Raw genomic sequence first — 14759 nt, forward strand, 5'->3', positions numbered from 1 at the left:
AGCTCCCCACCTCCGCCACCCACAGTCTCCGCCCATGAAGGGGCTTCCTAGTATGTGGAAACCTTTCCTCCTTCATAGCTCCCTCCCACTGTTGCAGGTCCTGTCCCTATTCTTTTGTCTCTGTTTTTTCTTTTGCTCTACCCAGGTACGTGGGGAGTTTCTTGCCTTTTGGGAGGTCTGAGGTCTTCTGCTGGCGTTCAGTAGGTGTTCTGTAGGAGTTGTTCCACATGTAGATGTATTTTTTATGTATTTGTGGGGAGGAAGGTGATCTCGACGTCATACTTCTCCGCCATCTTGAAGGTCCCCCAGAAAGCTGTTTTGAATTGAGCAACAAATAACTGAGGAATGTAATCAGTCCTCCTCACGCTACACTTGATATCTAACACCTTTTAGGCCTCTGTGACACTTCCTTTCTAATTGCGGGAGCAGTTTCACCGTGGCATAAAATGCCATCCACGTTAGCACGTCAGGCATTGCTTGGCCTGGCCTTGGCCACAGGGGCTCCTCAAGGTGAGAACCTGTCAAGTGGCAGTGTTTGTAGAGTGTGGCACTTCTAAAGTGTAACTCTTGTCTTGGAAGACTAACTGGTTAGTGCAGCCCAACCTGCCGGCCTTGCACTGGTAATGAAGACGTTTTTGGTTAGCACAAAACTGTAGCTGATTTTTCGCTCCCCAGCAAGGAGAACTTATCCACTTAAAATAATAGCCATAAAACCCCTGAAGGATATAACTTAAGAGGTAAAGTGCCCTGCCTGAGGCTTCATGACTAGTTAATGAAGAAATAACTGAAGCATCCAGTTGTGGCCTCTGGTGCTCCTCCCACCGTCCACATGTCCCCTTTTCATCCGTGCTTGTCTTCCTCCTGTCTCTTTTCCTGGAATCTCCCTTCTGGAGTAGGTAGTTGGCTACTTTATACCTAAGCATGAGTGTAAAATACAATAAAATAGGCCTTTGGTGTTGAGAAACAGCTTTTGTGTCTTTTAAAGACAAACAACAAAAATAAAGCAGGAGCCACACGAAGGACAAGGATGCTGATCTCTTCGCAGTGACTCGACTTGTGGAGGTACTAGGTTCTAGCGGGGCTTCATCTTCTCCCCTAATGACTCCCCCATCTCCTAGGATAAAAACTTTCTCAGGTGCTGTAATTGGAACCAAAAGTAAACAGATGAGGAGTTTTAATGAAGCAGCATTACGTGTAGACACCTGCTCCGTGAATGCTCAGCAGACCCGGGGTGTGCCGTTGAGAGCGGGGAGTCAGGCCGCCTGTGAACAGGCAGCGGCATGAGTGGAGAAGAGCTCCTGGCCTGTCGAAATACACATTTGTGGGTTGAATTGGTGGGTCTGGCTCCCATGGAGCTTAGGACCCAGTCTGACTGGCAGATTTGAGGGCCATGCATCTCATTCCCTCCCAGTCTTTGCGAAGGTGTGTGTGACGCGTATGAAAGTTTGCACCCCGGGAGCTGTCGCGGTGTTTTCACTCCTGTTTCCAGAGTTTTAAGTAGGTTTTCTGTTCATTTGAACAGGAGGGTGTGCAGCCAGCTGAGCACAGCCTGTGTGTGAGGGGATCCAAACCAGCAGTGAAGTCGTTTCCCAGCTGCCCTGAGTGGGACAGTGTCAGTATAGTGGGGCTTACCAAGCTCCTGAGGTGTCCACGTCACCTTACCTCTCTGGGTCTGTGAGCTGGGAGCGGGGTCGATGCATGTGCTCATGGACAGGAGGGGACTCTACGGGGCTGAGGCTGGGTGTAAGCTGGGTACGTGGAACGGGGACTGGCAGAGAGCTAGCCTTCACCCCGCAGGGGGCCCCGTGACGCGTTACCAGTATCCACCTCCCAGCTCAGATGGTGTGCAGTAAATGCACAGTGTGTATCCCCAGCAAAAAGCCGAGTGTCACCTGAACCCCCAGTATAATCCACAGTGGATTGTGTGTGAAAGAAAATTAATGTGAACAATGGATTCCCCCCCCCTTTTATTGTGGTGAAACATATATAACCTAAAATTTACTGTCTTAACGATTTTTAAGTGTCGAGTTCACTGGTATTAGAAACATTCACATTGTTGTGCAACTAACACTACTATCCATCCCCTTAACTCATTTCATCTTGTAAAACTGAAACTCTGTCCATTAAACACTGACTCCCCATTCCTCCTTCCCTCTGACCCCTGGAAACCAGGATTTCTACTCTGTCCTTATGCCATAACTACAGATATTTTCATCTCTAAAAGTGTTGTAAACCTAATTTTATTAAAATTTATTTTGAATTAAACCCCATGGCTTTTTAATTTTTTAGGGGGTAGGGTGGGACTATGATGGACGAGTACGGATATTAGACTCCAGCTGTCACGTGTTGGTCCTGGGCATTGCACGGAGGCACAGTTGAAGGAAGGAAACACAGTCACTTCACGGCGGTGTGAGTATAAACACCAGGATTACGTATGTAGCATAAAAACAGTTGCACGGTGCCTGCATCCCTGCAACCTGCTTTCCAAGTAGAAACGAGACTGCTTAGGGTTGATGCGACGGCTCGGGGCTGCTGGTTCACCTCCTTTCCTAAAAGAAGACTGGTGCACAGTGTGTTCTCCTGTGTTTTCTCTGTACTCGATGACTCAAACCCCATTTGATTCTAGTTCAGGTGAAGTCTTTCTCTTGCAGACTTTTATACGCTCTGCAGTCCGCTCTCTGTCCTTCTCCTTTCCTTCTGTTTGTAAGTTCAGTGAAGACAGTTGGTGGTGGCAGGTGAGGAGAATCAGAGCCCAGGCCTCAGAAACGAGGGTGTGGAGCAGGGGTGTTCTCCCCCTGGCCACAGCAGGTGACGTGAGTGCAGCTGTGCCCTGACAGCAGCTCACCCGCAGCTTCTTGGAAATGCACATTCCTGGACCCAGCCCTGACGGGTCAGGGTGTGGGTTTATCCAGACAAGTCATGTCAACCTTGAGCCTGGATCCCTCATCTAAATGCCTGACATCAGGTAGTTGTGCGGATTAAATATGTAAACAGCTCAGCTTGTAGTAGGTGCTAAACGTTCCTTTTTTTTTTTTTACTTACAAAGCATTATCACTGTCTATCCTGCTGTTATTTACCGCTTGTAGGTAGGCAGGATAGGTGTCCATTCTCATTTACAGGTGAAGACGATTCTGAAGGCTCATAAGCAGCCATGGTCCCCTTCACAATGGTCAGTCTCCTTCTGTCAGCTCAGCTCATCTTCTTTTTTTTTTTTTTTTTTTTTTTTTTTGCGGTGCACGGGCCTCTCACTGTTGTGGCCTCTCCCGTTGCGGAGCACAGGCTCCGGACGCGCAGGCTCAGTGGCCATGGCTCACGGGCCTAGCCGCTCCGGGGCATGTGGGGTCTTCCCGGACCGGGACACGAACCCGCGTCCCCTGCATCGGCAGGCGGACTCTCAACCACTGCGCCACCAGGGAAGCCCTCATCTTCTTTTATTTGGAAAGACTTCTCCCTGTTTGTATTCCTCTTCCTGTTTGTTCAGTGATTAGTAGCTCAACCATAGTCCACCAGAACGCGCTTGTCTTCATTCTGTTGTAGGTTGAATCAGCCTTTGTATTCCTCAAGGTATTTTGTCTCCTTTTGTAAAGGTTTCCATCAAAAAGTGCATTCTCAATCGCTTTTGATACACGTTTGTGATGTGGAGATTGTCGAAGTCAGACTCTACTTCAATCTGAGACTTTAGGAGCTTTAGAAATTCTGAAATGTAATAGGAAAATATGACAAAACTCGTTCAAATGGGTGTTTTAAATTTGATATGAAATGATTTGTCACTGAAATATTACTCTGGTTTTAAGGACCGTGGCTCATTAAAAATGCTTTTCTGTAGTTTAGACTTGGTTGTCTTTCATGAGGATATTCCATCCAAATTACAGATATATGAAATATTTTCAATATACATTAGTGCAGAGTGACCTTATTCACAATATCCTGGATTCACCCTTGACTTTCTGACTTTGGAAGTGCGACTCTGTCTTAAGCTCTATGTGTACACCATCCAGATTGCTTTGAACACATCTGTACACAACCTCCTTACTCCTGAGTAGAGGGAGAGAGACAATACTATGCTTTAAAACGTTGACGGTCCCTAAAGCAGTTTTTTCCTAATCAGCGTTTCCATTAAAATAAATAAACTCACTAGTGCTTGAATTAATTAGCTTCTAGTAATGTTGGATGTCAGGTTAGCAAGTTGTACAGTTTCTAAGTAAAAGTGATCATTTAAAATAGAAATTCAGAGTGACAGTGTGTCCTTTATTTTACAAATAAATGCTGACAGTTCAGAGAACTTTGATTGCCAGGACTTAATAATTTTAATATCCATATAGAATTGGAGGATAATTAATAATCTGCTTCAGAAACCTCTTTTGTCAGTGAGATTAGTGTGACTGTCAGATTTGAAAGCTTACTTGTTTATGGTTTATTTCCTATGTTATGGATTTTTAAAAATTTATACTTCTGATTAGAGATATGTCTATTACAGTGATTTTAGTTATGACCATGAGGGTAATTAAAAGAGTTTCCTATCTCCTCATACTTGACTTTTCAACTATGCTTTAAAATTTGAGCAGGGACTGTCTTGAATTATCTCCTTCCACATTCTTGGTTTTACACAGCACATTTCAGTTTTTGGAAACTGAAGTTTGTCTACAGCCACTTCTGGAAACACTTGGTTGCTCAGTATAGCACCAAATGGGTCCCAGGAGGATCTGTGCTCCAGCCTCCCTGGGGTAGTAAAGGCTCCTCCTTCAGGAGTCTCAGCATGGAAATTGGGTCCTGGGGCTGGGGGTGGGGATGTTGGACTGCTGGCTGAGACCCAGGAGAGCAGAGGAGAGGAGACGTGGCCAGCCCCAGGCCACACCCTAGCTGACTGACACTGACCACATGGTCAGCGCTTGTCCTCAGCTCCTGCAGGATCCCGTTGGCCCTACTCCTCAGATTCCTGAAATTGTTAGGCTCTCTTGAGCTGGAATTTTTAGGTCCAGACTCAGAAGTCGTGGTGTGTGCTCTCAGGTTCCTTACATAAGGTACAAAAAAACACTGCAACCATGCAAACAATCTGAAGCCATTACTGTTTTCTCATTCAAGGCATTGCCCTTTAGTTTCTTTTTTTAAAAGCGTATTTTATTTATATATATATTTATTTATTTATGGCTGCATTGGGTCTTTGTTGCTGGGCGCGGGCTTTCTCTAGTTGTGGTGAACGGGGGCTACTCTTCGTTGCGGTGCGTGGGCTTCTCACTGTGGTGGCTTCTCTTGTTGCAGAGCACGGGCTCTAGGCACATGGGCTTCAGGAGTTGTGGCTCGCGGGATCTGGAGCGCAGGCTCAGTAGTTGAGGCTCATGGGCTTAGTTGCTCCGCGGCGTGTGGGATCTTCCCGGACCAGGGCTCGAACCCATGTCCCCTGCATTGGCAGGTGGATTCTTAACCACTGCGCAACCAGGGAAGCCCGACCTTTAGTTTATTCATTAAAAGCCTTTGGCAGTGAAAGGTTTTGTCCCATTTGGTGGGGTTTTGAGTTTCAGGTTACTTGCTTGGCTGATACAGCAGGGAGCTCCCAGCCTGGGACATGGGCTCCTGCTCCTTGCTCAGGCTTTGGGAGGTACTTTGCTTGGCGTGTGATTTGAGGGGTTTCCCATTGTGATGTGTGCCTCCTACCTTGAGGCTGCAAGCCCTTCTGCCTTTTGTTCCCTTCAGTAGAAGGTTGTTGCATGTTGAAAATCAAGAAAACTAAAGAAGCAAGGTCAGAAGAGGCCTGGGGAGGGAGTGAGGTCAACAACAGTAGGAAGTGGTGAAAACTGAGATGAACTGGGAAGTCCATATTCTGTGTAATTAAATACATAGCATCAAGGGAAGCAGACGGCAAACTACAGATGGGAGAGAATATTTGCAAAAGACGTCTGATAAAGGACTGTTACCCACAATACACAATGAACTCTTTAAACTCAATAAGAAAACAAACAATCCAAACAAAAAATGGACAGGAGATCTGAAAAGACACCTCACCAAAGAAGATACAGATGGCAAATATGCTTATGAAAAGATGCTCCACATCGTGTGTCAACAGGAAAATGCAAATTAAATCAATGAGATATCACTACACACCTATTAGCATGGCCAAAATCTGGAACACTGACAACACCAAATGCTGGTAAGGGTGTGGAGCAACCAGAACTCTCAGTCACCGCTGGTAGGAATGCAACATGGTACAGCCAGTTTGGAAGACAGTTTGGTGGTTTCTTACAAAACTAAACGTACTCTTACCATGTGATCCAGCAATCACGTTCCTTGGTATTTACCCAAAGGAGTTGAAAACTTAAGGCCACAAAAGAACCTTGCACACGGATGCTCACAGCAGCTTTATTCATAACTTTCAAAACTTGGAAGTTTTGTCCTTCAGTAGGTGAATAAACTGTGGTCCATCCAGACAGTAGAATATTATTCAGCCAAAAAAAGAGCTATCAAGCCATGAAGAGACATGGAGGAACCCTAGATGCACAGAATGTCCAAGACCAAGAGTGAACCCTAATGTCAGCTGTGGACTCTGGGTGATGATGATGTGTCCCTGTAAGTTCACCAGTTCTAACAAATGTCCCATCTGGTGGGGGATCTTGATAGTGGAGGATGTTGATGGTGGGGCAGGCTGTGCATGTATGGGGGCAGGGGATACATGGGGAATCTCTGTCCCTTCCTCTCAATTTTCCTGTGAACCTAAAACTCTCTAAAAATAAAACTAATTTAAAAGAAAAAAGATAATAGTAAAGGCTGTGTGAGGGAAGTGGCCTGTGGTGGTGTGTGTCCAGGATTTCCCTGTTAATATACATATAGCCAAATTACTCAAAACGTAACTGTGACATTAGCTAATTCACTGAGAAGTTAATCACAGAATCAGTGATTAACTCCAGAACTGGCAGGATGCAGAGATCACCTTGCTCTGACTTCTCATCTTACGGGTAGTGACTCCAGCATTGTGACCAGGAATGCAGTCAGAGTGGCACAGATGGAATTAGACCTGGGATGGTTTTGCTCAGGGTTTGCAGGGTTATGTTTTTAACCTGTTTTTCTTTAGTTTAATGAGCTGATCCATTCTTTGGCACCAGAAGCAGCACAGCTGCTTCATAGAGCTGTCTTTGACATAGAGAGTCAGAAACCAAAGGCTGTTATGTAGTCTTCCCCCGAAAGCAGAATCACGATAAAGAATCCTCATGTTCAGCGTCTTTGCTTAAATGTGAGATTGTGGGACTCATGAGTGCAGTGTCACCACTGGTACACTAATTAGGTTTGTCTGTAGGTAAGTAAACCTCATTTTGCGCTGCCTGGAGTCAGACTCAGTGGCTTTAAAGAGCCAGTGCTTGAACTTTACACTTACGTAGATGTTTATTCACCTGTAGTTGTGAAAATCAAGGAATTTGGGCTCAAAAATTGGTGAAAATGCTAAAGTTCGAACGTTTATGTATTAGTATATCACAGTGCATGTGTGGATATATTTAGAGCTCCACGATTTAAACACTTTTCTTGATTTTGTAATATTCAGGTGTAGCATTCTCAATTAACAGGTGTCAGAAGGATTAAATTTTGAGGGATATCTAAATTCACTGAATTTAAAGCTTTTCACTTAAAACGTTATCACAACTAAATGTAGCCAACAGTTTATGCCCTATGGATATTTATTGATTAAATGACATATATCAGACAACACACTTTGTTTTTAGTTTTATTTATTTATTTTATCGATGTATAGTTGATTTACAATGCTGTGCCAATCTCTGCTGTACAGCAAAGTGACTCAGTTATACACATTCTTTTTTTTTTTTTTTTTTTTTTTTAAAGAAGCAGTTTATTCAGTGCAGAAGTGAAAGTTACACACTCAAGAGTTTGGGCATCCTCACAGTGAGGGGCCCGCCACAGGGTGTTTTTTTTTTTTTTTTTTTTTGCGGTACGCGGGCCTCTCACTGTTGTGGCCTCTCACGTTGTGGAGCACAGGCTCCGGACGCGCAGGCTCAGCGGCCATGGCTCACGGGCCCAGCCACTCGGCGGCACGTGGGATCCTCCCGGACCGGGGCACGAACCTGCGTCCCCCGCACCGGCAGGCAGACTCCCACCCACTGTGCCACCAGGGAAGCCCCACATTCTTTTTTTATATTCTTTTCCATTGTGGCTTATCACAGGATGCTGAAGATAGTTTCCTGTGCTATACAGTAGGACCTTGTTGTTTATTCATTCTAGATGTAATAGTTTGCATCTACCAACCTCAAACTCCCAGTGCATCCCTCTCCCCCTCACCCTTAGCAACCACAAGTCTGTTCTCTATGTCTGTGAGTCTGTTTCTATTTTGTACATAGGTTCATTTGTGCCATATTTAGATTCCACATGTAAGTGACATTATATGGTGTTTGTCTTTAAAAATATGGAACGCTTCACGAATTTGAGTGTCATCCTTGAGAGGCCATGCTAATCTTCTCTGTATCGTTCCAATTTTAGTATATACGCTGCCGAAGTGAGCACTCACTTTAATACACAGATGTAGGCAGTATATTAACAAACCTTGGAAGTACAGTCAGTGCTTAAGATCTGTTATGTTTTCAGATCATCTGTATTATCTGAAAAGGCAAAATATTAAAAAGCTAAAAGGTTTTGTAATTTTCCAGTTTTCTACTTATTTGCGCAGAAGTGAAAGTTCTGTGGCTAATAGTTGATGGCAGCAGAACAGAAAGATAACAGAGTTTTGGGGTGTTGATAGCCCCAGGCTTTGAGCATAGAGGGAGGGCGCCAGGAAATGTGCAGGGCCAAGTGGTGGAGAGCAGAGAAAATGATGTGATGGACGTCAGGAAGACCCATGGGCCTCAGAGTCCAGTCAGGTTGAAAGAATTCATGTATTTCCCGGAGAGAGACACTGTCTCTTCCCATAGATAACCAAATTGTTTATAGTTGGGATATGCATCTTTATGTAAGCGTTCTTACTCAGAAAGCCGCTGTGGATATGGAAATACATTTTTTGTGTAATGCCGAAGTCATTTAAATTCATTTCTGACTTTCTTTTTTCTTCCCCATCCTAAATTAATCTCTAATAAGTCTCTGCATATACATACACGTCTTTAAAGTATATAATGCACAGTGTGGCTGGTTTAAGCTCTGTATTACCATTACTTAAAAATTACATTGGATGTTTCACTTTTACTTCTGATCATTTTTTCAGTATGTCCATGTTTTAAATTTCACAGTGGAATTTCCAGCATCACCCCAGTTAGTGATGCTCCCTGATCTATATAAAAACTCTCCACTATCTTAGCTTATTAATTAGCAATCTTGGTTCAAAATCTTTGGATCTACTGAAATTTGACACAGCCTTCTAAATTTTGTTGCATGACTTTTTTGTTTTAGTACTATTCATTAATTCAGATATTTTTCAGGGTGTAAGTAAAGTGAACTGTACCAGGAAGCAGTGAGCATGTCCTTGGTTATTCATGAGCTTGTATTGTGGGGAAAAGCATCGTTTTTCTCTGAGTTAAGCTTCATGTTTTCTCTGTTATCGCCAAGACTAGATCAAGGTTTTTGTGGAAGAAGCAGCTGTTTAAAGTACCTTGTCACCCTCAGCATTTGCACATCTGTATGTCGGTTTCCCTGGTGTCAGCATCGACCCCTTCCCTCTGCAGCGTCAGAAGCAGGAGCGTGACTTCTAACCACATGGTGCGTTTGTAACTGGAAGCACGCGGGGAAGGAGTATTACAGACAGCAAGAGACCGTGTCTGTCCTCCCTGTACTCAGCTCAGAGTCATGTTGGTGGGAGGGTTAGATTTCAGCCCAGTTTTGATGATGAAGGTGACGGATTGGGCCCTGAGAGAAGCTGTGCCACCGTCCTGCCCAAATGGCACCTCCTCTGGGACCTGTGGTGGGAATGGAGGCCCCGCTGGACGAATCGGTGACTGAGTGAGTGGGTTTGTGAGCCTGGAAAGTTCAGAAGTGGGACAGGCTTATGCTTTGCCTGTTTACTGGCTTCGATCCAGCCTGGGCTCTTGCTCCAGTTGGCCTCCCACGCACGGCCTTATCCACAGTGTGCTCCCTGTGGCCACCGCATAATAGCAGTCCTGGAACATCATCCAGGACTGCTTGTTTTTTTCCTCTCATGATCTGAGGATAATGAGGAATTCCTTTTGTCATCATCACCAGCAAGAAACTTGTATTGTGCAAGTCCTTGGGCACTGTGGTGAGAACAGGTGCCAGTGCCCTGTCCTCAGGGAGCTCTCAGACCAGGTGTGACAAGTGTGGGCAGGTTCGTGTGGTGGGAGGAAGCTTCAGGGGAGAAAAAATCCACAGATCCTGTGACTCCTCTCAACCCCTCTTCTTTTTGTTTGTTTTTCATTTACCGTCTCTGAAATGGGGATGCACTTCACAATCAAGGGAGCAGCCTAGTTTAATTAGCGTATTTTTACCTTGGTGGTAGGTAATGTAATTTGCCTTGGATTAGATTTGATGAACACAGTAAGTACTCAGAGAGGGATGGGGAGGTGTTTCAGGGAAAGAGAATGGGCTTGGCAAGGTAGGGACTTGTGCGTGGAATAAAGAGCCGTAGGGATGGGGGTGGGAAGGGGCTTTAGTGCCAAGCTGCAGCGTGGAGGCCGCGTGGACTGGGTGGGGCGGCGGAGTCCAGCATTAGAATGTTTCCATGGAGTCAGGCATCCACAGGTGTTCGTCCCACCAGACCTGAATTTCTGCATTCCTTTCTTAAAACCCACAAGGTAAGGAGAAAGCTCTGGCGCGAGTGAGTTGTTACATCCAACAGCCATGTCTGGAAAGAGTCTAGACAGCTCTTTCAGGTTGGTGATGGCCTTGGACCTGGGAGTTGGGTGCCTGTTGAGCCTTGTGTCCCTGCGTGGGCACCAGGCAGAGCGGGACGGATGAAGGATTCTGGGCTCAGTGCAGATCACCTGCAAAGCAAGCTTGTCAGGAAAGGCTTGATGCCACGTCACCCTGCAGTACCCTCAGGGGGTCTTGTGTGAGTCTAGGCTGACTCCATGTCATCCTCAAACTTCTGAAATGTGGGGGTTAAGTGTGGTTCTGTATTATGCATAGGGTGACGACACATACACCTGCTTACGCAAGGACCCATGGTGCTCGCTGCTGGGGGTCATTCCAGGAAAGGTTGTTTCCATGCACCAGTGGATGTCCTTTCCCATCGACAGCAAGTAGTCAGTGGCCCAGGGTACCTTTTTTTGTATAAGTTGCCAAGAAAACCCCTAAAGCCATAGTTGCCGCCTCTTGGAGGAACTACCCTTCTCTGGTGTGTCTCTCGCTTCTGCTGCTTCTGTTTCTCTTATCTTGAGATACTGAGTTAGTATAGTATCACTCATATTAACTTCAAATCTGAATTTGCCTCTGATTTTTAAAGAACAGGTACATCGATAAGCTTGTGTTGCTGTTTAACTGGAAAGCCAGCGTGTGCTGATGTATCTGGCAGGATGTGACAAGCAGAGTGACCAAGAATTCGCGTCCTATTTCTTGGGTTGGCTTTTCCCAATCTACAGATGTGGGGTGAGGGTGACAGCCTGCTCGCCACCTGATACTCTGTGCTCCTTGAAGAGGGAGGACTTTGAGCCGAAGCATGGCTAGTAATGTGCGCCGATTCTAAGTAGGGACAAGGGACAGCTACTGAGTGATTCAGCTGGTACTTTCACACACAGGAAATAGTCCGATGTTCAGAAATTCCTCCTTGTGTGGTTGTCGCTAAAATGGGCAAAATAACGTGTATTCACTGATTTCCAAAGAAAGAGGGTCTGTAGGAAGGTTATTAAACTTGGAAGACTTTCTCTAACCCCTCCTATGTTTGTGGTCGAATCCTGACATCACCAGTGGGGCTGGGGAACGTCCCCCTCACCGTCCCCCTCACGTACCTTCTCACACTGTTGTTCCGTAACAGTGGGGAGTAGGGCGTGGGGTGGGTGGGAAGCTCCACCAGCATTTAGGGTAAACACCCAGTTTCCTGTGGACCTTCTGAGTACAAGCTATTCCACTGGGTGAGGGATTCCCTACAATGTATCCCCCCAACCCAAATCAAAGGAACTAGTTTTGAGCATAAACAGGTTCTTAATGTCGTAGCTTTTACAGCTGAACCCTACTGTGGGGCCATTAGTTTTGTCTTAGTCCACCATTAGCAGATCCAGGAGCGTCTTGTGTTGATGGTGAATGTTTACCATCGTGTGTAAAGAAGGGAGTGAACCTTTATGTATATACTGAAATCAGATGAGACACGATTGCTGTGCGATCCCTGCAGGGGTGCTTACAGCTTTTTTTGAGGGCTAAATTCTTATTTTTAGATATCTTGACATCTTTTAAAGCTGCCTTCACTTACTAAAAATCAGCATAAGTATGAAAATCAGTCTTGGAGTAGAAAGGGATATACTTCAACTGAGTAATAACTATGCATATGTTAAAAATATCAGCTAAAAATTACTCGAAGTGTTAACCATGAATGGATACAAAATGCAAGCTGGAAGAGTTATTCTTTCAGTATCAAAATTTTAAAAGGTTTTTGTGACACTTTTAACTATGGACAAATTACTATTAAAACTCAGCTACATTTATAACATTTTAAATAATTGTTTTACATTATTTGTTAACTTTTCCTGAGGCATTTTGCATAGTTACGTAATTAATGTTTATCTCTTTGCCAGAATTCTGTTCATTTTTTTTTTTAGATCAGAAACCTAAAATGAAATGTTTCCTTTCCATTAAATTGTTATTGAGCTATGTAACTATCAATTTGTGAATGTGAGAACAAGATTATCTTGTCTCTTTTGGGATAATTCTTAATAGTGATAATGCTAAATGTTAAAATTACAGAACAGCTTATTTCTTTGGAAATTAGTATTTGCATGCTTGCCAGGTGAGAAATGTTGAAAATGCGGACATGAAGAAATTAAATTGCATTCATTTTGTATAGAAAGAAGACATTAAAAACCCCTTTTGTCTTTTGCCACCACTGTGTTTGCTTAGGTACAGAAATGAGGTCGTTGTAGGCACTTAGAATCTTATCTTTTACTTCCACAATACTAAGCAAACATAGTCTCCTAATTCCAATACTCAGACTCCTGATTATCAGATCCAGGGGAATAGATGATAATATACGTGAGCGTTGGCATTTGATATGTGGGAGTCCTAACCACACACAGGCTGCTGGAGTGGGAGCCACTGGGCCACCAGGGCCTGGAATGTGCGTGGCTGGGAGCAATGAAGACAAGGAAAGAAAATGCTGGCGAGAAAGCAGCAGCAGTGCCCTTGAGGGTTGGAGTCTGGGACCCTTAAGAATGAGGGGGAAGCAGACACGTCTGGGCTAATCCCTGGGGCCTATCCCTGGAAGAAGCCATGGTCTGGAAGGACCAGGATAGCTGCTCCGGGTGGTCTGAGCTCAGCCCTCCCAGCTTGAGAACTCTCTTGGCAACAGCTGCCCCGGAGGCAGGCTGTGAAGATTCAGTGGACAGAGACGGAAAGATGCTGAGAACAGGGTTGATGCTCTCACGACCGTTGGGTGCCAGCAAGTGGAAAACACTTGACCAGCTCGGCTTCCTGAACTGAGCTGCAGGTCTGCTGCTTAAACACTCCGAGCACATCAGTGGAAACTCAGATTTCGTGCGCAGCAGTGGTGAAGGGGACACTCCCTCCTGGTCGGAACGTCTGAGTAGAATAAAGCGTAAGGAAACGGTGTAGTTCGTCAGTGTGAGCAGGTGTCCGTGGTGGGATCGAATACATCCCTCAGAGCCAGTGAGATAAGCGGGACCTTTTCTCACTCTGAGGTGGCTGACATTCATGCTGTTCCTGCCCATATGCAGAGAAGAGGAAGTGTCACTGGGAGCTGGTTCATTTTCCTGTTTTCTGATTGGAAATTCATGGTTTAAGTTCAGCTGGCATCAGAGTCTTTACATCGTTGAGTTTGGAAGCTTTTCAGACACTCAACTGTATGAGCAGGGATCGTCTGCATCCTGTAGCCTCCACAATGGGTAGCCGGGGTGTGAAGTCCTGTCTTCACCATTAGTGTTTGCAAATGCCTGTCTCTCTGCATAAAAGTTTGTTTTTCTTGAAGGTTCCAGTTAGATCCTTTTACTTAATGAAATACTTAAAACTGTCATGAAAATGAATCTGCCAGCCACCATGAGTGAACGTGGGTGGGTTTTGTTTGTTTTCCTGTGGTGAATGTTTTACTAGTGTAAATACTTGCATGAATGCTGAACACTGGGGATGGTGTCATCTTTCTGCTCATTCCCTCTTGGTTATAGTTAATGACTTCCACTTGGAAGGTGTGTCAGGCACAGTGAAGGGTGAGGATTACGGGCCACACTGAAGAGTAACCTTTGGTTCAAACCCTGCACAGGTGTCTGTTGCTTTTGAGTAAAATTAAGTGGCGATTTCCATTCTCAAGGGAAACATACACAAACACACAACAGAAATAACTTTAAAAAACAAACCTTTTAGTTTATGTGAGGTCCAGCAAATTTAGCTTGCAAAGTTTAACCATTTTCTCCTAGAAGGCATTATTAATTCGGTGGCTTTTTTTCTAGAAGTCATTAATTCAGTAGTATAAGTTAAATATATTTCTTTTGCCTGAAACTAATCACGGATTCTAAAACCAGTGACTAAAAATGGAATGTTAGGGCTTCCCTGGTGGCGCAGTGGTTGAGAGTCCGCCTGCTGATGCAGGGGACACGGGTTCGTGTCCCGGTCCGGGAAGATCCCACATGCTGCGGAGCGGCTGAGCCCATGAGCCATGGCCGCTG

General features: G+C 44.9%; 1 protein-coding gene and 1 non-coding gene across 4 annotated transcripts in view; one reads left to right on the forward strand and one right to left on the reverse strand.

Annotated features, from left to right (window-relative positions):
* Positions 1 to 14759, forward strand: part of DIP2C (disco interacting protein 2 homolog C) — a 359853-nt gene that overhangs the window by 144191 nt on the left and 200903 nt on the right. The gene's annotated exons all lie outside the window — the stretch shown is intronic.
* LOC132421236 (U6 spliceosomal RNA) lies at positions 8396 to 8499 on the reverse strand. The gene has a single exon (XR_009518527.1). It is a non-coding gene; the product is annotated as a U6 spliceosomal RNA (small nuclear RNA).

The sequence above is a fragment of the Delphinus delphis genome, chromosome 2 (assembly GCF_949987515.2).
Source record: "Delphinus delphis chromosome 2, mDelDel1.2, whole genome shotgun sequence".
Taxonomy (NCBI): Eukaryota; Metazoa; Chordata; class Mammalia; order Artiodactyla; family Delphinidae; genus Delphinus; species Delphinus delphis.